At 38.9% G+C, this 22,412-nt stretch overlaps 1 protein-coding gene across 7 annotated transcripts in view; it reads right to left on the bottom strand.

The window, feature by feature from the left end:
* MBD5 (methyl-CpG binding domain protein 5) overlaps positions 1–22,412 on the bottom strand; it is a 486,804-nt gene that overhangs the window by 158,408 nt on the left and 305,984 nt on the right. Inside the window, exon 1 of one of the 7 annotated variants that reach the window (XR_016035560.1) lies at positions 3,867–4,211. The exons of the other annotated variants lie outside the window; for them this stretch is intronic. The gene's annotated coding sequence lies outside the window, so the exon portion shown is untranslated. Of the gene's footprint in view, positions 1–3,866; positions 4,212–22,412 lie in introns of those variants that run through there. 7 annotated transcript variants of the gene reach the window in all.

The raw sequence follows: 22,412 nt of genomic DNA, 5'->3' as shown, positions 1-22,412 counted from the left end.
CCTAGAGCCAGACATCTTGGAATGTGAAGTCAAGTGGGCCTTAGAAAGCATCACTAAAAACAAAAGCTAGTGGAGGTGATGGAATTCCAGTTGAGATAATTCAAGTCTTGAAAGGTGATGCTGTGAAAGTGCTGCACTCAATATGTCAGCAAAGCTGGAAAACTCAGCAGTGGCCACAGGACTGGAAAAGGTCCGTTTTCATTCCAATCCCAAAGAAAGGCAAGGACAAAGAATGCTCAAACTACTGCACAATTGCACTCATCTCACACGCTAGTAAAGTCATGCTCAAAATTCTCCAAGCCAGGCTTGCATATTACATGATACTATATATAGAAAATATATATATAGAAAATCCTAAAGATGTCAGACTTTATTTTTTTGGGCTCCAAAATCACTGTGGATGCTGATTGCAGCCATGAAATTAAAAGACGCTTGCTCCTTGGAAGGAAAGTTATGACCAACCTTGACAGTATATTAAAAAGCAGAGACATTACTTTGCCAACCAAGGTCCGTCTAGTCAAGGCTATGGTTTTTCCCGTGGTCATGTATGGATGTGAGAGTTGGACTGTGAAGAAAGCTGATTGCCAAAGAATCGATGCTTTTGAACTATGGTGTTGGAGAAGACTCTTGAGGGTCCCTTATTCTGCAAGGAGATCCAACCAGTCCATTCTAGAGGAGATAAATCCTGGGTGTTCATTGGAAGGACTGATGCTGAAGCTGAAACTGCAATACTTTGGCCACCTCATGCAACGAGTTGACTCACTGGAAAAGACTCTGATGCTGGGAAAGGTTGGGGGCGGGAGGAGAAGGGGACGACAGAGAATGAGATGGCTGGATGGCATCACTGACTCTGTGGACATGAGTTTGAGTGTACTCTGGGAGTTGGTGATGGATAGGGAGGCCTGGCGTGCTGTGATTCATGGGGTTGCGGAGAGTCGGACACGACTGAGCGACTGAACTGAACTGAACTGAAAGATGCTACCAGTAAACTACTGGCGCTAATCAATGAGTCTGGTACAGTTGCAGGACACAAAATTAATACACAGAAATCCCTTGCATTCCTGTACACTAACAATGAAAGAGCAGAAAGAGAAATTAAGGAAACAATCCCATTTACAACCACATCAAAAAGAATAAAATACCTAGAAAGAAACTTACTTAAGACTTGTAGTATGAAAAGTGTAAGCCACTGAGGAAACAAATCAAAGATGACACAAATGGGAGAGATATGCCATGTTCTTGGATTGGAAGAATCAATATTATCTAAATGACTATACAACCCAAGGCAATCTACACATTCAATGGGACCCCTGTCACCAAGGGCATTTTTCACAGAAGTAGAACAAAAAATTTTACTATTTTGAATGAAAACACAAAAATACCCCAAACAGACAAAGCAATCCTGAGAAAGAAAAACAGCTGGAGGCATGAAGTTCTCTGACTTTGGACTATACTACAAAGCTACAGTAATCAAGACAGTATGGTACTGGCACAAAAACAAAAGTATAGATCAATGAAACAGAACAGAAAGCCCAGAGATAAACACACTCACCTATGGTCAAATAATCTATGACAAAGGTGGTAAGAACATATAGTGGAGAAAAGATAGTCTCTTCAAGGAGTGGTGCTGGAAAAACTGGATAGCTAACATGAAATTAGAATACTCCCTAAAACCACACACAAAAGTAAACTCAAAATGGATTAAAGACCTAGTTGTAAGGCTGGATGTTATAAAAAAAACTCTCAAATATAGGCAGAACACTCTTTGACATAGATTGTAGCAATATCTTTTCTGTCTCACCTCCTAAAATAATGAAAATGAAACAAAAAATAAAACAAATGGGATCTAATTAAACTTAAAAGCTTTTGCACAGCAAAGGAAAACATAAAAGAAAGAAAAACCCCAAAAGACAAACCAACAATGAATTAATCTCCAAAACATACAAAGAGCTCATGCAGTGCAATTAAAACAAACAAACAAATAAAAAATCCCTCAATCAAAAAATGGGCATTTCTCCAAAGAAGAAACACAGATGGCCAAAAAGAACATGAAAAGATGCTCAATATCACCAATTAACAGAGAACTGCAAATCAAAACACAATGAGGTATATGACCTCACATTGGTCAGAATGGTCGTCATCAAAAATCCCACCAACAAGGCATGCTGGAAAGGGTCTGGAGAAAAGAGAACCCTTCTTTCCTGTTGGTGGGAATGTAAATTGGTACAGCCACTATGGAGAACATATAGAGGTCCTTAAAAAACTAAAAATAGAGCTACCATGTTGTTGTTGTTTAGCTTCTCAGTCGTGTCAATTGACACATTACTCATTACCATATGATCCAGCAATTCCACTCCTGGGCATATATCTGGAGAAAACCATAATTCCAAAAGATACATGCACCCCAATGTTCATTGCAGCATTCTTACAATAGCCAGCACAAGAAGCAACCTAAATGTCCATCAACAGATGAATGGATAAAGGAGACATGGTACATATATACAGTGGAATATTTGCCATAGAAAAGCACAAAATAATGCCATTTGCAGAAAGATGAATGGGCTCAGAGATTGTCATACTGAGTAAAATTAGTCAGACAGAAAAGGACAAATATCATATAACACTGTTTATATGTGGAATCTAAAAGAAATGATACAAATTAACTTATTTACAAAATAGAGTTACGGGTGTAGAAAATAAATTTAAAGGGGAAAGAAAGGGGATGAGGGATACACTGGGAGACTTGGATTGACATATACACACTACTATATATAAAACAGATAATCGACAAGAACCTACTGTATAGTTCAAGAAATTCTACTCAAAATTCTGTAATAACCTATATGGGAAAAGAATCTGAAAAAGAATGTATATAGGTATATGCATAACTGAATCACTCTGCTGGACACCTGGAACTAACACAACAATGCAAATCAACTATATAAAATTACATTAAAAAATTAAAATAGAAGCATTCTAGGACTTCACTGGTGGTACCAAGGAGAAGACTCCACCTGCCAATGAGGGGACATTGGTCTGATCCCTGGTCTGAGAAAATCCCACCTGCCGTGGAGCAACAAAGCTCATATACCACAACTACTGAGCCACAATCTAGAGCCTGTAAGCCACAACTATTGAGCCATGGGCCACAACTACTGAAGCCCACACACTCCTGGGCCCACAAGCAATAACTACTGATCATGCGTGCCGTGGTAACTGAAGTCCACACACCCTAGAGCTCACAAACCGTCAACTACTGAGTTCATGTGTTGCAAATACAGAAGCCTGCACCTAGAGCCTGTGTTCTGCAACAAGATAAGCCACTGCAATGAGAAGCCCATGTACCACAGCAAAGAGTAGCCCTTGCTTGCCACAACTAAAGAAAGCCTGAGCACAGAATGAAGACCCAGTGCAACTAAAAATAAATAGATGAATAAATAAGCAAGTTATTAAAAAACAGAAGCATTCCAGCCAAAGAGCATTTATATCCTATTATTTCTAGTCATAATATGCATGTATATATGCATATAATAACATATGTGTGTATAATAGTATATTATATATAAAATACATATGATAATATATATATCAATAAACTCAGAAAGGCAAAAAACAAAATACAAAGAGCACTTATCTCAAGATGGTAGGATTACATTTTCTGTTTTTCTTTTATCTTCTACAATGAACAGGTATTAGTTTTATAATAGAAATATATTTTAGAAGTGTTTTTATGACTTAACTATTTGGAGATGTGTGGCATTTAAGTCTATAGAAGTCAGATGCTTTTCAGATTTAATAAAAATTAAGTTCATAGACAAGAAAACTGTAATTATGTGAAGGATTCACGGAGAGAAAACAATTCCTACCTTGTGGAGAGAAACTGATAAAAACATAACATGTGCTGTGAGACCCAGCAGTGTAATGGAGGCAGTAAATCTCTAGATGCTCTATGCCTTTATGAGTCCCTATAAAGGAGTACCTCTTCTCTCTGTAACAGAAATAACATAGACACACACATTTATTTAAAGGAGAGGCTGAAAGAAAATCATCCTTAAGTACACACTGCAGTTACATAGGCTGCCTGTTTGCAAGTGGGATAGCAAACAGAAACAGTTGGATATATCATTTATTGCTTGTATGCCCTTGGGAAAGCTATTTATCCTCCCCAGGCCTCAGATTCCATATCTGTAAAAGGGGATAATAATAGCACCAAAGTAGAAAGGTTATTATAAAGATTAATATTCTTAAATACAACACTGTCAGGTATAATAATAATAGTAAATACCATTTGTATGCTAGGTGTGTGCTAAGTCGCTCAGTTTGACTCTTTGCGACCCCATGGGCTATAGCCCGCCAAACTCCTCTGTCCATGGGGATTCACCAGGCAAGAATGCTGGAGGGGTTGCCATGCCCTCCTCCAGGGGATTTTCCCAACCCAGGGATCAAACCCTGGTCTCCTACATTGCAGGTAGACTCTTTACCAGCTGAGCTACCAGGGAAGCCCATATATCATTTATGTGGTTTTGAAGATAAATAAATGGGTGGGGTTGATTCACAGAACATATTACTATCCGTTGATATTTTACTTCTGTTAGCATCTACAGTAATTCTCATTTCAGAGTTATGAGTGGATATTATTACCACCTGGCCCTCAGATTTGCAAATCAGAAACTTGATTTTATTAGAGCTACCCAACTTACAAACTCACAGGAACAGATAAATTTAAAAAGGGGAATTTTTTGATTTTTCAAAGTGATAGCCAATGGACTAGATAAAATATTATTTACTGATAGTTGATCTATTTAAGCAAAGACCACTTAGAAATTACCTGATTAGTGTAAAATTAAAGAAAATAGAATTGAAAACTCAAATTGGACCTTCTATCAAATCACAGCAGTGTGCCTTTCTACTTTGTAATTTCTTCTTCCACTTGATATGAAATCTTGAGAAGGCACAGCATTAGGAATGGAGCATTCTTGTCAAGAATGTTTAATTTGAACCTAATAATTTTTTTTTAAAAGTCAGAAATATTTAAATTAAGGGACTTCTGCAATTTGTCTAGACTTTTAAAAAAGATGTCAACAACATGACATAAAAAGGTTGATAATTTTTATTTTTTTTAAGATTAAAGGATGCTAAAGAGGGGGCCTTCTGGGATGGTGGCTACCAGTGTCCCCATCCTTCTTGCATGCCACTGCCAACCCATGCCTCTGTGGGAGATGCTCTAACACCAGCATTTTCACAGTCAGAAACGAAACCTGTGTCTCCTGCATTGGAAATGTAGAGTCTTAATCACTGGACCTCCAGGGAAATCCCATTAAAAAAAAATTGTTTTTTATATGGCCTTTGTGCAAAAGTTTCGAAAATCCATCTCTGAAATTGTTTTCAGAGATGTTTTTTAACTATATGAGCAGTTTCATTAATACATGATACCATACTGACGGAGGTAACGAAGACAATGGTGACCCCCTTCAAAAGGTCCCGTGCAGGCACTGCTGCAACTCAGTCTCCCAACCCTGCAGCAGGCCACTGCTGACCCATGTCTCTGCTGGAGACCCCTGGACTCATATGGACAAGTCTGGGTCAGTCTCTTGTGGGGATATCAGAGACTGAGACAGAACTGTGTTTGAGTGTCTCCCGCGGAGGTATGGGTCAGCAGTGGACTGCCACAGGGGCAGGGGCTTTCGGTGCAGTAGACCTGGGTATGGCATAAGCCCTCTTGGAGGAGGTCACCATTAACCTCAACACAGAGCCACAAGAACTTACACAGGACTGGGAAACAGAATCTTGGAGTGCATAAAAAAAAAAAAAACAAAAACTTGTGCACACCAGGACCCAGGAGAAAGGGGCAGTGACCCCACAAGAGACTGACTCAGATTTGCCTGTGAGTGTCCAGGAGTCTCTGGTGGAGGCATGGGTCCGCGGTGGCCTGCTGCAGGGTTGGGGGCACTGTGTGCAGCAGTGCATGCATGGGACCTTTTGAAGGAGGTCACCATTATCTTTATTACCTCCATCATAGATTAGCCTCAGGTCAAATAACAGGGAGGGAACATAGCCCCACCCATCAACAGAAAATTGGATTAAAGATTTACTGAGCATGGCCCCAACCATCAGAACAAGACCCAGTTTTCCCCTCAGTCAGTCTCTCTTATCAGGAAGCTTCCATAAGCCTCTTATCCTTCTCCATCAGAGGGCAGACAGAATGAAAACCACAATCACAGAAAACTAAACAATCTGATCACATGGACCACAGCCTTGTCTAACTCAAAGAAACTATAAGCCATGCTGTGTAGGGCCCGCCAAGATGGACAGGTCATGGTGGAGAGGTCTGACAAAGCGTGGTCCACTGGAGAAGGGAATGGTAAACCACTTCAGTATTCTTGCTTTGAGAACCCTATGAACAGTATGAAAAGACAAAAAGGTAGGACACTGAAACATGAACTTCCCAGGTCGGTAGGTACCCAATATGTTATTGGAGATCAGTGGAGAAATAACTCCAGAAAGAATGAAGAGATGGAGCCAAAGCAAAAACAACACCCAGTTGTGAATGTGACTGGTGATGGAAGTAAAGTCCAATGCGGTAAAGAGCAATACTGCATAGGAACCTGGAATGCTAGTGCCTTAAGAACTATAAACAGAGGTTTGTGACATTGTACAGGATATGCCAGCAAATTTGGAAAATTCAGCAGTGGACACAGGACAGGAAAAGGTCAGTCTTCATTCCAATAAAAAAAAAAAAGGCAATGCCAAAGAATGCTCAAACTACCGCACAATTGCACTCATCTTACACGCTAGTAAAGTCATGCTCAAAATTCTCCAAGCCAGGCTTCAGCAATATGTGAACCGTGAACTCCCAGATGTTCAAGCAGGTTTTAGAAAAGGCAGAGGAACCAGAGATCAAATTGCCAACATCCGCAGGATCATGGAGAAAGCAAGAGAGTTCCAGAAAAACATCTATTTCTGCTTCATTGACTATGCCAAAGCTTTTGACTGTGTCGATCACAATAAACTGTGGAAAATTCTGAAAGAGATGGGAATCCCAGACCACCTGACCTGCCTCTTGAGAAACCTGTATGCAGGTCAGGAAGCAACAGTTAGAACTGGACATGGAACAACAGACTGATTCCAAATAGGAAAAGGAGTGTGTCAAGGTTGTATATTGTCACCTTGCTTATTTAACTTATATGCAGAGTACATCATGAGGAACGCTGGGCTGGAAGAAGCACAAGCTGGAATCAAGATTGCTGGGAGAAATACCAATAACCTCAGATATGCAGATGACACCACCCTTATGGCAGAAAGTGAAGAGGAACTCAAAAGCCTCTTGATGAAAGTGAAAGAGGAGAGTGAAAAGGTTGGCTTGAAGCTCAACATTCAGAAAACAAAGATCATGGCATCTGGTCCCATCACTTCATGGGAAATAGATGGTGAAACAGTGGAAACAGTGTCAGACTTTATTTTTTGGGGCTCCAAAATCACTGCAGATGCTGATTGCAGCCAGGAAATTAAAAGACACTTACTCCTTGGAAGGAAAGTTATGACCAACCTAGATAGCATATTAAAAAGCAAAGACATTACTTTGCCAACCAAGGTCCGTCTAGTCAAGGCTCTAGTTTTCCCCGTGGTTATGTATGGATGTGAGAGTTAGACTGTGAAGAAGGCTGATTGCCGAAGAATTGATGCTTTTGAGCTGTGATGCTGGAGAAGATTTTGAGAGTCCCCTGGACTGCAAGGAGATACAACCAGTTCATTCTAGAGGAGATCAATCCTGGGTGTTCATTGGAAGGACTGATGCTGAAAATGAAACTGCAATACTTTGACCACCTCATGCGACGAGTTGACTCACTAGAAAAGACTGATGCTGGGAAGGATTGGGGGTGGGAAGAGACGGGGACGACAGAGAATGAGATGGCTGGATGGCATCACCAGCTCGATGTACATGAGTTTGAGTGAACTCCAGGAGTTGGTGATGGACAGGGAGGCCTGGCGTGCTGTGATTCATGGGGTCGCAAAGAGTCGGACACGACTGAGCGACTGAACTGAACTGGACTGACAGGAGGCAGTGATCAAGACCATCCCCAAGAAAAAGAAATGAAAAAGGCAAAATGGTTGTCCGAGGAGAACTTACAAATAGCTGAGAAAAGACAAGATGCAAAAGACAAGGAGAAAAGGAAAGATATACCCATCTGAATGCAGAGTTCCAAAGAACAGCAAGGAGAGATAAGAAAGCCTTCCTCAGTGATCAATGCAAAGAAATAGAAGAAATAATAGAATGGGAAAGACTGGAAATCTCTTCAAGAAAATTAGAGACACCAAAGGAACATTTCATGCACAGATGGGCTCAATAAAGGACAGAAATGGTCCTTTAATAACAGAATGGTCTTTATTAACAAAAGCAGAAAGATATTAAGAAGAGTTGGCAAGAATACACAGAAGAACTATACAAAAAAGGTCTTCGTGACCCAGATAACCACGATGGTGTGATCACTCACTTAAAGCCAAACATCCTGGAATGCAAAGTCAATTGGGCCTTAGAAAGCATCACTACAAACAAAGCTAGTGGAGGTGATGAATTCCAGCTGAGCTATTTCAGATCCTAAAAGATGATGCTGTGAAAGTGCTGCACTCAATATGCCAGCAAATCTGGAAAACTCAGCAGTGGCCACAGGACTCTGGAAAAGGTCAGATTTCATTTCGATCCCTAAGAAAGGCAATGCCAAAGAATGCTCAAACTTCTGCACAATTGGACTCATTTCATACGCTAGCAAAGTAATGCTCAAAATTCTCCAAGACAGGCTTCAACAGTCCATGAACCTTGAACTTCCAGATATTCAAGCTGGATTTAGAAAAGGCAGAGCAACCAGAGATCAAAATGACAACACTTGGTGGATCATTGAAAAACAAGAGAGTTCCAGAAAAACATCGACTTCTGCTTTATTGGCTATGCCAAATCTTTGACTGTGTGGATCACAACAAACTCTGGAAAATTCAAGAGATGGGAATACCAGACCACGTGACCTGCCTCTGGAGAAATCTGTACACAGCTCAAGAAGCAACAGTTAGAACTGGACATGAAACAACAGACTGGTTCAAAATTGGGAAAGGAGTATGTCAAAGTTGTATATTGTCACCCTGTTTATTTAACTTATATGCAGAGAACATCATGCGAAATGCCTGGCTGGATGAAGCACAAGCTGGAATCAAGATTGCTGGGAGAAATATCAATAACCTCAGATATGCAGATGACATCACCCTTATATCAGAAAGCGAAGAAGAACTAAAGAGCCTCTTGATGAAAGTCAAAGAGGAGAGAGGAAAGTCTTGCTTAAAACTCAACATTCAGAAAACTAAGATCATGGCATCCGGTCTCATTACTTCATGGCAAATAGATGAGGAAACAATGGAAACAGTGAGAGACTTTAATTCTTTGGGCTACAAAATCACTGCAGATGCTGATTGCAGCCATGAAATTAAGACTCTTGCTCCTTGGAAGAAAAGTTATGACCAACCTAGACAGCATATTAAAAAGCAGAGACGTTACTTTACCAACAAAGGTCCATCTAGTCAAAGCTATGGTTTTTCTAGTAGTCATGTATGGATGTGGGAGTTGGACTATAAAGCGGAGCACCAAAGAATTGATGCTTCTGAACTGTGGTGTTGGAGAAGACTCTTGAGAGTCCCTTGAACTGCAAGGAGATCCAACCAATCCATCCTAAAAGAAATCAGTCCTGAATATTCATTGGAAGCACTGATACTGAAGCTGAAACTCCAATACTTTGGCCACCTGATGCAAAGAATGGACTCATTTGAAAAGACCCTGATGCTGGAAAAGATTGAAGGCAGGAGGATAAGGGAACAACAGAGGATGAGATGGTTGGATGGCATCACCGACTCGAAGGACATGAATCTGAGTTAAGCTCTGGGAGTTGGTGATGGACAGGGAAGCCTGGCATGCTGCAGTCCATGGGTTGCAATGCCAGACACGACTGAGTGACTGAACTGAACTGAATATTTAAAAAATTAATTTTCACAATCTGAAATTTGATATGTCTGCATATTCAGACTACTATTTTATTCTTTGTCTAAGATTTAACTATAAGGGAAGATGAAAAACAACATTTTAAATCTTTATTATTATTTGATTCTTTCCTGGAAGCCCTTTGGAACCTGTTGACTTACTTCATGGGTTCTGCCTGTTCCCAAAATATTTATGTAATTGCTTTTGTTCCTAAAAATATTTTGCATACAGTTACTGGTTTCATTTGAATTTTTGATGAACTAAATGTCATCATCTCAAACTAAGCTTAGTGGGTCAAAGTTATGTATGCCTTTTGGGGTTAAAAACAAGTGGTCTTGTGTGGTATAAAGTTAATTGCAGAGGCAGTTACAAAAGAGAAATTTCAAAAATATTTTGAACAATTATAGCATTTATGACCTCCAAAGATAACTATTTGAGGGACAAAACTAATTTAAACTATATTTATTAAAATACCAGATTCTTCATAGTCCCAGTTTGTAACTTTAGTTTATTAAAGAGTTGTTGGTTTTGTTGGACTGGAATTTAAACATTTTACTGTTTCCTAATTATTGAATACTATTTTTAATTGGTATTAAACTTTTACAAGTGACCCTGATATTATAACTTGTCTCTAATTAAATAATAGTATACTTATATCATCATTTTCATTCTCTAAAAAAATGCCTTACAACTCAGTTCTAATTTTTGTTTTTGCATTTGCCATCATGAAAAACTGTATACATTCATGCTCGTAACTGTTTCATTATTATATTCGTTGTTATCTTTATGTATTGATAATGAAAGATGAGATCAAAATTATCCTTATTACCCAATTATCTGATTCTTTACCTAAAGGAGCCTAATCGAGAGATAAGACCAAGGCTGTATCAGATGGAGCAGGTACCGCAAAGCACCATTTATTTCGACTGCACTCACTTAATTTCTGAGAAATAAGACAGGAGTTGAGCTAAAACTTACTTTTGCTTTAGCCAGAAAGAAAGCAATTGTCAGTAAAATTAATGATATAGACATGAAGAAATGGATGTATTTTAAGAAAACAAATGCATTTTACTAGGCTTTGTGGTCATTTGTGATATCATTTATTTCTAATTCTTACTCTGATTTCAGAGCATTTTATTCTACAAGTTTATAAAATTGGCTTATAGGGACTAGGTACCATTTTTCAATGTTTCTTTAGTTGGTGGTGTTTTATAAGTATGAAAATGATTGTACTTTACTACTCATTTCACACACTAGCAAGAGTATCCTCAAAATCCTTCAAGCTAGGCTTCAGTAGTACATGAACAGAGAACTTCCAGATATACAGGCTGGATTTAGAAATGGTAGAGCAATCAGAGATCAAATTGCCAGCATTCACTGGATCATGCAGAAATCAAGAGAATTCCAGAAAAACATCCAGTTCTACTTCACTGACTTTGCTAAAGTCTTTGACCCTGTGGTGGTGGTGGGTAGTAGCTTAGTTATGTCCGATTCTTAGCGACCACATTGACTGTAGCCCTCCAGGCTCCTCTGTCCATGGGATTTTCCAGACAAGAATACTGGAGTGGGTTGCCATTCCCTTCTCCAGGGGACCTTCCCAATCCAGGAATAGAACCTGCATTTTTTGCGTCTCCTTCATTGGCAGGCAGATTCTTTGCCACTAGCACCACCTGGGAAGCCTTGTGCTTAGTCACTCAGTGGCTGACTCTGCGACTCCGTGGACTGCAGCCCACCAGACTCCTCTGTCCATGTGGATTCTCCAAGCAAGAATATTGGGGTGGGTTGCCACGCCCTCCTCCAGGGGATCTTCCCAACCCAGGGATCGAATCTGGGTATCCCACATTTCAGGTAGATTCTTTACTGACATGAGCCACCAGGGAAGCCTTGGATCACAACAAACTGAGGAAAATTCTTAGAGATGGGAGTGCCAGGCCACCTTTCCTGAATCCTGAAACGCTTGTACGCAGGTCAAGAAGCAACATTTAGAACCAGATATGGAAGAACTGACTGGTTCAAAATTGGGAAAGGAATATGACAAGGTTGTATACTGTCACATTGTTCAATTAACTTATATGCAGAGTGCATCATGTGAAATTCCAGGCTGTATGAATCACAAGCTGGAATCAAGACTGTCAAGAGAAATATCAACAACCTCATATATGTAGATGTTACCACTTTAACAGAACAAAGTGAAGAGGAACTAAAGAGCCCCTTGATGAGGATGAAAGAGGAGAGTGAAAAAGCTGGCTTGAAATTCAACATTCAAAAAATGAAGATCATGGCATCCAGTTCCATTGCTTCATGGCAAATAGAAGGGGAAAAGTGAAACAATGACAGATTTTACTTTCTTAGGCTCCCAAATCACCACGGATGGTTACTGCAGCCATGAAGTTCAAAGAGACTTGCTCCTTGGAAGAAAAACTATGAAAAATCCAGACAGCGTATTAAAAAGCAGAGACATTCCTTTGTTGAGAAAGGTCTGTAAAGTCAAAGATATGGTTTTTCCAGTAGTTGTGTACAGATGTAAGAATCAGACTAGAAAGAAGTCTGAACGCTGAAGAATTTATGTTTTTGAATTGTGATGACTGGAGAAGACTCTTGAGAGTCCCTTGGACTGCAAGGAGATAAACCAGTCAATCCTAAAGGAAATCAACCCAGAATATTCATTGGAGGGACTGATGCTGAAGCTCTAATACTCTGGCCATCTGATGCAAAGAGCTGACTTTGATCAGAAAAGACTCTGAGGTTAGGAAGGACTAAAGGCTAAAGGAGAAGGGGGCATCAGGCTGAGACAGTTAGATAGCATCACTGACTCAGTGAACATGAATTTGAGCAATCTGGGAGGTTGTGGAGGACAAAGAAGCCTGGCTTGCTACAGTCTAAGGGGTTGCAAAGAGTCAGACACAACTTAGTGACTAAACAACAGCAGTAGCTGATTCATGTTGTTGTACGCACTTTCTGTAGCACAATATTGCAAAGGAATTATCCTCCAATTAAAAATAAAAAAATTCAAATTTAAATTCTTAAATGTTATTACATATGAATTGTTGGCTAAGTTTCTAGAAAAAAGGTGTTACATCAGAAAAACATCTGCCATGCCTGCTAGCACAGCCTTCTTTTGGGTCCAACTCTAACATCTGTAAATGACTGAAAAAACCATAGCTTTGACTATATAGACTTTGTCACCAAAGTGATGTCTCTGCTTTTTAATACACTGGATTTGTCATAGCTTTCCTTCCAAGGGGCAAGCATCCTTGCATTTCATGGCTGCAGTCACTGTCCACAGTGATTTCGGAGCCAAAGGGTGGGGGGGAAATCTGTCACTGCTTCTACTTTTCCCCTTCTATTTGCCATGAAGTGATGGGATTGGATGCCATGATTTTCGTTTTTTGAATGTTGAGTTTTATGCCAGCTTTTTCACTCTCCTCTTTCACCCTCATCAAGAGGCTCTTTAGTTCCTCTTCACTTTCTTCCATATCTGAAGTTGTTGATATTTCTCCCAGCAACCGTGATTCCAGCTTGTGATTCATGAACAACTGACTAGTTCAAAATTGGGAATGGAGTACAACAAGGCTGTACTTTGTCACTTCTCTTATTTAATTTACATGCAGAGTACATCATCCAAAATACCGGGTTGGATGAATCACAAACTGGAATCAGCTCTAAGTATACATATATCCCCTTCCTCTTGAGCTCCATCCCACCACCTCATCCCACTCCTCTAGGTCATTACAGAGCACTGAATTGAGCTCTCTGTGCTCTTACATCAGCTTCCCACTAGCTTTCTATTTACACATGGTAGTGTATATATGTTAGCTGCTAAGTTTCTACAGATCATCGTTAATGTTAATATCATGCTGTTTGGTTTTGAATTTACACATGCAGATGGTTTAAAAATCAAGTAGTCTTATAAGACTCAGTTTTTAAACCATTTTTCCAATATCTAGAAGCAATTGTTTTCAAGTGATTTTAGGTATCTCTTCTGGCATTTATGAAGAAGAATATCTCTAAGTAAATGACTATATTTCTACCTCTTGATTAATCTATCAATTTCCCACAACTTACATTTAAGGAGGTAAGAAAGGGGGATTATAGATAATACATAACTGGGGTTTGATGACTGTGGATTCCATAGAACTGACTATGCTGTTTTGTTCAGTAACCCTCAATATCAATTTATTGAGAACCTTCTTTTTAATCCAGTTAGATTCTCTAAAAAAGAATCTTTCAATCTTCGGCCTAGCGTTACTAGCATTTTACAAACAAAATAGTAAGGACTTGGGCTGTATATTGTCACCCTGCTTATTTAACTTATATGCAGAGGACATCATGAGAAATGCTGGGCTGGAGGAAGCATAAGCTGGAATCAAGATTGCTGGGAGAAATATCAATAACCTCAGATATGCAGATGACACCACCCTTATGGCAGAAGGTGAAGAAGAACTAAAGAGCCTCTTGATGAAAGTAAAAGAGGAGAGTGAAAAAGTTGGCTTAAAGCTCAACATTCAGAAAACTAAGATCATGGCATCTGGTCCCATCACTTCATGGGAAATAGATGGGGAAACAGTGGAAACAGTGGCTGCTTTTATTTATTTGGGCTCCAAAATCACTGCAGATGGTGATTGCAGCCATGAAATTAAAAGACGTTTACTCCTTGGAAAGAAACTTATGACCAACCTAGACAGCATATTAAAAAGCAGAGACATTAATTTGTCAACAAAGGTCCGCTGATCAAGGCTATGGTTTTTCCAGTAGTCATGTATGGATGTGAGAGTTGGACTATAAAGGAAGCTGAGTGCCAAAGAATTGATGCTTTTGAACTGTGGTGTTGGAGAAGACTCTTAAGGGTCCCTTGGACTGCAAGGAGATCCAACCAGTCCATCCTAAAGGAGATCAGTCCTGGGTGTTCATTGGTAGGACTGATGTTGAAGCTGAAACTCCAATACTTTGGCCACCTGATACGAAGAGCTGACTCATTGGGAAGACCCTGATGCTGGGAAGGATTGAGAGGAAGGAGGAAAAGGGGATGACAGAGGATGAGATGGTTGGATGGCATCACCATTGGACTCAATGGACATGGGTTTGGGTAGACTCCAGCAGTTGGTGATGGTTAGGGAAGCCTGGTGTGCTGCGGTTCATGGGGTTGCAAAGAGTCAGACACGACTGAGTGACTGAACTGAACTGGGGTCTCATAGTAAGAGTGTAAAATGTCAGTCCAGTCTGTTTTCAGTAAAGTACTCTGCCAACTAGAATTCTCCAAATTTCCCCATTTGGGAACCTTCTGATTTACCAAAGAATAAACATTGTCTTTTGCTAGGATGATGAGTGGAGAGGTACTAGTCCAGTTGCAGATAACAGAGCAAAAATGCAAGAGACTGTCTTAAATAGACTTCCAACCAGGCTTGCTCTTATTTTTCCCTTTAACCTGCTTCTGTAAGTCTTGTTGGTTCTAATATCCAAGTTTCTTGGAAACCATAATGCAAACAGAATTGTTCCTGGCTTTACCTACTGCTGGTTTTAAGATTCAACTTGCTTGGATTTGCTAAGTCATTTAGGTGTAGTTCTTCTGCCGTCTAGTTTCCACGTTTTGTACTATCATTCTTCTCCCATTCTCTTTTTCTCTTCTTGTTTCATCCTTCTTAATAAAACATTTAATATTATTTTAACGTGGTTTTGAAAGGGGATGGAGTTAAATAAATATGTTCACTCTACCTTCTTTAACCAGAAATCAACATTGCTAATTTTATTCTCTTGAGTAGTTTCTTCTTTTTAACATTTGTTAGATTTGAGATAAATACTTTTTTAAAAAAAAAGACAATTTCTATTTTAAGAAAATTGGAAATTACCACACTCAATCCCTATACTCAGTCTCAGAGTAAGATTGCTCAGAGATTGCTATTTATATATCAGCTATTTTATATTGAATGCCTGAGTTCTTCACAGCATGCGGGGATTTTTGGTACTCTACTGCCCTGGTAACAATAACTAAGAGCCATATATTACAGAGCTCAATCTGTTAAGAGTCAGGACATGGACAAGATTATCAAAATTTCCAAATCAAAAATTGGGCATACAGTTTAACCTTTAGACGAAGTAAGCAGGCCCACCAATCATGGGCTGGACAATGTACTATGTTTGTTTCATTATCTTACTTAATATATATACATGCAATGATTTTTAGTTTAATAACTAAATACGTTAATAACTTTAATAAGACAATGTCATATATACATTTCATTATTTCATATAATACATGTATGACATAGTTTTTACTGTATAAGCTTTATGAAAAAAAATATAATAATGTAGCTCTGTATGTACTCAAGTGATCAACTGACAAAACATAGTACCTAAAGAAACTAAGGTATAGAACAGAGTGTATAACCTGCTGCATTCTGTAAATGCCTATATACATGTGGCGATGCATTTAACATTTTTGCAGGAATGCATGAGTGGTAGCAGGGACTGCCTCTGGAAAGGAAAATAGATATCTGGGGGACAAGACTTGGAAGTGTAATTTTTCACTGCCTTTGTATACCTCTCAAATTCTATGTCGTGCAAGTAAGCTATTCAAAAATAAATAAAAGATAATTATAAAACATGTATAATTTGGCTTCTTCAGGCCTGCCAAACTCCAGATCATCTGATTGTCAGCCACAGACAGAAAGTAGCTCTTTTGGCAAAGCTATCTTTTTTTCCCTTCCCGGCTTCCTGATGTGCCCCTCTTTCTTGTCAAACTTTATTGAAACCTGCATAAAGCAGCAATCAACTCCAGCATTTTGAATTTTTCTCCTTCATAGAAGTGAAAACACTTTGGTAGAAAGATGGCCTGACTCCCAAATGTATCAGATGATGGCTTAGATACTTAGCTAACTTACCAGACTGAGATGGTGTTTGGGGCCCTCACCACCCTTCACCTGACTGCTTTGGCCAAGCCAAGATTGTATTTTAGGGTCTGTTACTTGCAATAATTTGTTATCTGCAGGCCTATCACATTGAATAGCTATCTAATTATGGTGAATATAAATGCATAAATGAATAATATTATTTATAGGGTTAATCCACCTAGATTTAAAATGATTATGTAATAGAGATTTTTAAGTCTCTATTTTAAATTTTCAAATTATTTGGTAATTATAGCTGTCTTCTTTCCCTGATTCCAAGATCTAGTCAACGGCCATACATTTTATTCAGTTGTCATATCCATTTAACCTCCTTTAATATTTTTTTGATAACAGTATGGTTAGTTAGTTAGTTTAAGATACAACTGAACAACTGTTCAGCTGTTTGCAACCCAGTGGACTGCAGCATGCCAGGCTTCCCTGTCTATCACCAGCTCCTGGAGCTTACTCAAGCTCATGTCCATTGAGTTGGTGATACCATCCAACCATCTCATTCTCTGTCGTCCCCATTTCCTCCTGCCTTCAATCTTTCCCAGCATCAGAGTCTCTTCAAATGAGTCAGCTCTTCACATCAGGTGGCCCAAGTATTGGAGTTTCAGCTTCAGTATCAGTCCTTCCAGTGAATATTCAGGACTGATTTCCTTTACAATGGACTGGTTGGATCTCCTTGAAGTTCAAGGGACTCTCAAGAGTCTTCTCCAACACCACAGTTCAAAAGCATCAATTTTTCGGCTCTCAGCTTTCTGTATAGTTCAACTATGACATCCATACATAACTACTGGAAAAACCATAATTTGACTAGACGGACGTTTGTTGGTAATGTCTCTGCTTTTTAATATGCTGTCTAGGTTGGTCATAACTTCTCTTCCAAGGAGCAAGTGTCTTTTAATTTCATCTCTGCAGTCACCATCTGCAGTGATTTTGGAGCAAGTCTGTCACTGTTTCCATTGTTTCCCCATCTATTTGCCATGAAGTGATGGGACCGGATGCCATGATCTTACTTTTCTGAATGTTGAGTTTTAAGCCAGCTTATTCACTCTCCTCTTTCCCTTTCATCAAGAGGTTCTTTAGTTCTTCGCTTTCTGACATAAGAGTGGTATCATCTGCATATCTGAGATTATTGATATTTCTCCCAGCAATCTTGATTCCAGCTTGTGCTGCATCCGGCCCGGCATTTCGCATGATGTTCTCTGCACAGATGTTAAATAAGTAGGGTGACAATATACAGCCTTGAAGTACTCCTTTCCTGATTTGGAACCATGTTCGATTCTAACTGTTGCTTCTTGACCTGCATAGAGATTTCTCAGGAGGCAGGTCAAGTGGTCTGGTATTCCCATCCCTTTCAGAATTTTCCACAGTTTATTGTGATCCACACAGTTAAAGGCGTTGGCATAGTCAATAAAGCAGAACTAGATGTTTTTCTGGAACTCTCTTGCTTTTTTGATGATCCAAGGGATGTTGGCAATTTTTTCTCTGGTTGCTCTGCCTTTTCTAAATTCAGCTTGAATATCTGGAAGTTCAAGGTTCATGGACTGTTGAAGCCTGTCTTGGAGAATTTTGAGCATTACTTTGCTAGTGTGTGAGATGAGTCCAATTGTGCAGAAGTTTGAGCATTCTTTGGCATTGCCTTTCTTAGGGATCGGAATGAAAACTGACCTTTTCCAGTCCTGTGGCCACTGCTGAGTTTTCCATATTTGCTGGCATACTGAGTGCAGCACTTTCACAGCATCATCTTTTAGGATCTGAAATAGCTCTGCTGGAATTCCATCACCTTCACTAGCTTTGTTCATAGTGATGCTTTCTAAGGCACACTTGACTTTGCATTCCAGGATGTTTGGCTTTAAGTGAGTGATCACACCATCATGGTTATCTGGGTCATGAAGATCTTTCTTGTATAGTTCTGTGTATTCTTGCCACCTCTTCTTAATATCTTCTGCTTCTGTTAGCTCCATACCATTTTGGTCCTTTACTCTGCCCATCTTTGCATGAAATGTTCCCTTGGTATCTCTGATTTTCTTGAAGAGATCTCTTGTTGTTCCTATTCTGTTGTTTTCCTCTATTTCTTTGCACTGATCACTGAGGAAGGCTTTCTTCTCTCTCCCTGCTATTCTTTGAAACTCTGTATTCAAATGGGTATATCTTCCCTTTTCTCCTTTGCCTTTCACATCTTGCCTTTTCTCAGCTGTTTGTTATGCCTCCTCAGACAACCATTTTGCCTTTCTCCATTTTTTTCTCTTGGGGATGGTCTTGATCACTGCCTCCTGTCAATGTCACAAACCTCTGTCCACAGTTCTTCAGGCACTCTATCAGATATAATCCCTTGAATCTATATGTCATGTCTACAGTATAATCATAAGGGAAAGGGAATTGATTTTGGTCATACCTGAATGGTCTAGTGGTTTTTCCTACTTTCTTCAATTTAAGCTTGAGTTCTTCAATAAGGAGTTCATGATCTGCACCACAGTCAGCTCCCGGTCTTGTTTTTGCTGACTTTATAGAGCTTCTCCATCTTTGGCTGCAAAGAATATAGTCAATCTGATTTCGGTGTTGACCATCTGGTGATGTCCATGTGTAGAGTCTTCTCTTGTGTTGTTGGAAAAGGGTGTTTGCTATGACCAGTGCGTTCTCTTGGGAAAACTCTTAGTCTTTGTCCTGTTTTACTTTGTACTCCAAGGCCAAAATTGCCTGTTACTCCAGGCATTTCTTGACTTCCTACTTTTGCATTCTAGTACCCTATAATAAAAAGGACATCTGTTTTGGGGTTAGTTCTAGAAGGTCTTGTAGATCTTCATAAAACCGTTCACCTTCAGCTTCTTCAGCATTACTGGTCAGGGCACAGACTTGGATTACTATGATATTGAATGGTTTGCTTTGAAAATGAGCAGAGATCATTCTGTCATTTTTCAGTTTGCATCAAAGTACTGCATTTTGAACTGTTTTGTTGACTATAATAACATAGTAGCTTCTAAAAATTAATTCAAGTCTATATTCAATGTATTCTATATTTCTATAGGAGTACCAAGTATAATAGAAAACAGCAAAATAAATAATAATCAGGCCAGGTCTGCAGAGCAAATATAAGCTCTGAGAATATAAGAAGAGAGAATTATGTACAATATTCAGTACAACATTCCACTACCATTCTAGACTTGGAAATTCTAAATGAAGCTAAAATCTTAGTTATAGAAGCTAATTTACACTCCAACATTCTAGTCCATATTTTCTCATGTCAATCATTTTACCACTAGTATTGTGAACCATTATAAATACACATCATATTACACAGTACAAATTTGTTTATATATCTGCTTTCTCAGCTGGTTTATGAGCTCTTCCACAGCAGGAACTAGAGGTCATGGCATAACATCTAGTATAATGTACACACAATAACTGTGTGAATCATAAGGTAGGAAGTTAAACCGTTGAATGAAAGGCAAAGTGGTATTAGAAGATCAGATAAGGAGTAGTTTTAATTTCCAAAGGGTAGCTTGGAGAAAGCTACAAAAACAAGGGAGCATTTAAAGAAAATTGAGATCTTAATATATCGAAATATAACGAGACAGGATTATGTGCAGACAGAACAGGAAAACTTTGAAAAAGTATGAAGGTAAAAAAGGCACTGGGTATGCCTTACAATGTTCATAATCCAATATCATTGGAATTTCAAGCTTCTGCGACTGACTGATAGATGTATTAAATATAGGGAGGAGTAATGGGAATAACACCTAGACAAATTAGCAGTGATCTGAGTGGGTCATCTTTCCCAGAGCTGTACTACTGTGGCACGAATAGTATAGGTCTATCAAAATGATGCACAAAATGGCCTTTGAGAATTTATCCATATGTATGAACACAATTCAGATGTCTATATATTATCTTAGAATAATGTAGAACACTCTACCAACGGCATTTCATGGAATAATATACTCCTGCTGCTGCTGCTGCTGTGAAGTCACTTCAGTCGTGTCCGACTCTGTGCGACCCCATAGATGTCAGCCCACCAGGCTCCCCCGTCCCTGGGATTCTCCAGGCAAGAATACTGGAGTGGGTTGCCATTTCCTTCTCCAATGCATGAAACTGAAAAGTGAAAGTGAAGTCGCCCAGTTGTGTCTGACTCTTAGAGAAATGCAAATATCTGAGGAACTGAGTTCAACTCAGTGTATTTTCCCAAATAATCTGACCATGTGACACTTCTGTAATAAAATTCCTATTAACATCTCAGTTTGGAAAATATTGTTATTTCCCTACATTTAATATATAAGGTATCATTACAACTTAAGTCTGAGTCATCAAATGGGTCTATTTCAAGCTTATGATGCTATATTACTATAATATTACTACTTGGAACAACTCCTAAATATTCACCAATTTGGTAGCAAGCAGAGGATATGAGCTTGTATCAGAAGAAATTATCACAATAAGTTTACTTTTGTTGTATATACCCAGACTACACGAATTGTTAAGATTTTATGGTGGATTAACCTAAAATATAGTGAAATTTAGTCAGATAAATATAAAGTTTAATTTAGCTATACTTCACTAAAAATATAAAGAAAGTGGAAACAAGAGGAAAGTTTACAAATAGGGGAATAGTTAAATAAACTTTGGGATCTCATACTACACAATATTGCAGTCTTTAAAAAAATAAATTAGAGCTATTTCTACAAGGTATTGAAGGGTGAGAAATGCAAGGTGAAGGTATGTAGGTATGCATGTGTGTGTATGTAATCCCATCTTTTAAAGCAATGAACAATTTGTCTCTATGTATGTGTATGTACATATGTGTTATACAAACTGAGAATAGGAATGATACATACTAGGTTAAGAAAAGAAGATTGCGTGGTATGAATATGATAAGAATTTTACAAGCATATAAAAAATAAGATCTAAGAAAATGAAGAAAACCTAGAGAATTTACATCAAAGTTGATTCTAACTAATACAATAAATCTTTCCTATCTGATTTCTTTGATGACTTCCTATTAATTACAGTAAAGGCTGGGACAAGTGGTATATAGCATAAGTTACATATTCTATCATGATCTGATTCTTACTTTTCTCACATTCCCAGTATATATTCTACATTCCAGCTATAATAAACCACCTAGTATTTACTGGAATATTCTGTGCTACTGCATATTCCAGTACCTTGGTACATACCAGGTCCATTGCCCAAAATGCCCTTTTATTTTTTGTTTCTTTGCATGTGGAACTCTTTTCTAAAAAATTTGCGTAAGACACAGTTGAACAAATCTTAAAAATATGTGTTGCATAATAAGCATTAGGGCTTCCAAGGTGGCACAGTGATAAAGAATTCACCTGCCAGTGCAGAGATGCAAGAGATGCTGGTCTGATCCCTGGGTTAGGAAGATTCCCTGGAGAAGAAAATGGCAACCCACTTCAAGTATGCTAGCCTGGAAAATTTCATGGATAGAGGAGCCTGGCGGGCTATAGTCTACGGGGTCCCAAAGATTCAGTTGCGACTGAGTGACT

Source organism: Moschus berezovskii, chromosome 2 (assembly GCF_049115385.1).
Source record: "Moschus berezovskii isolate FMDL1 chromosome 2, NW_MosBer_1.0, whole genome shotgun sequence".
Lineage (NCBI taxonomy): Eukaryota > Metazoa > Chordata > Mammalia > Artiodactyla > Moschidae > Moschus > Moschus berezovskii.
Note: the sequence above shows the minus strand (reverse complement) of the source record. Positions and strands in the feature narration are given on the sequence as shown.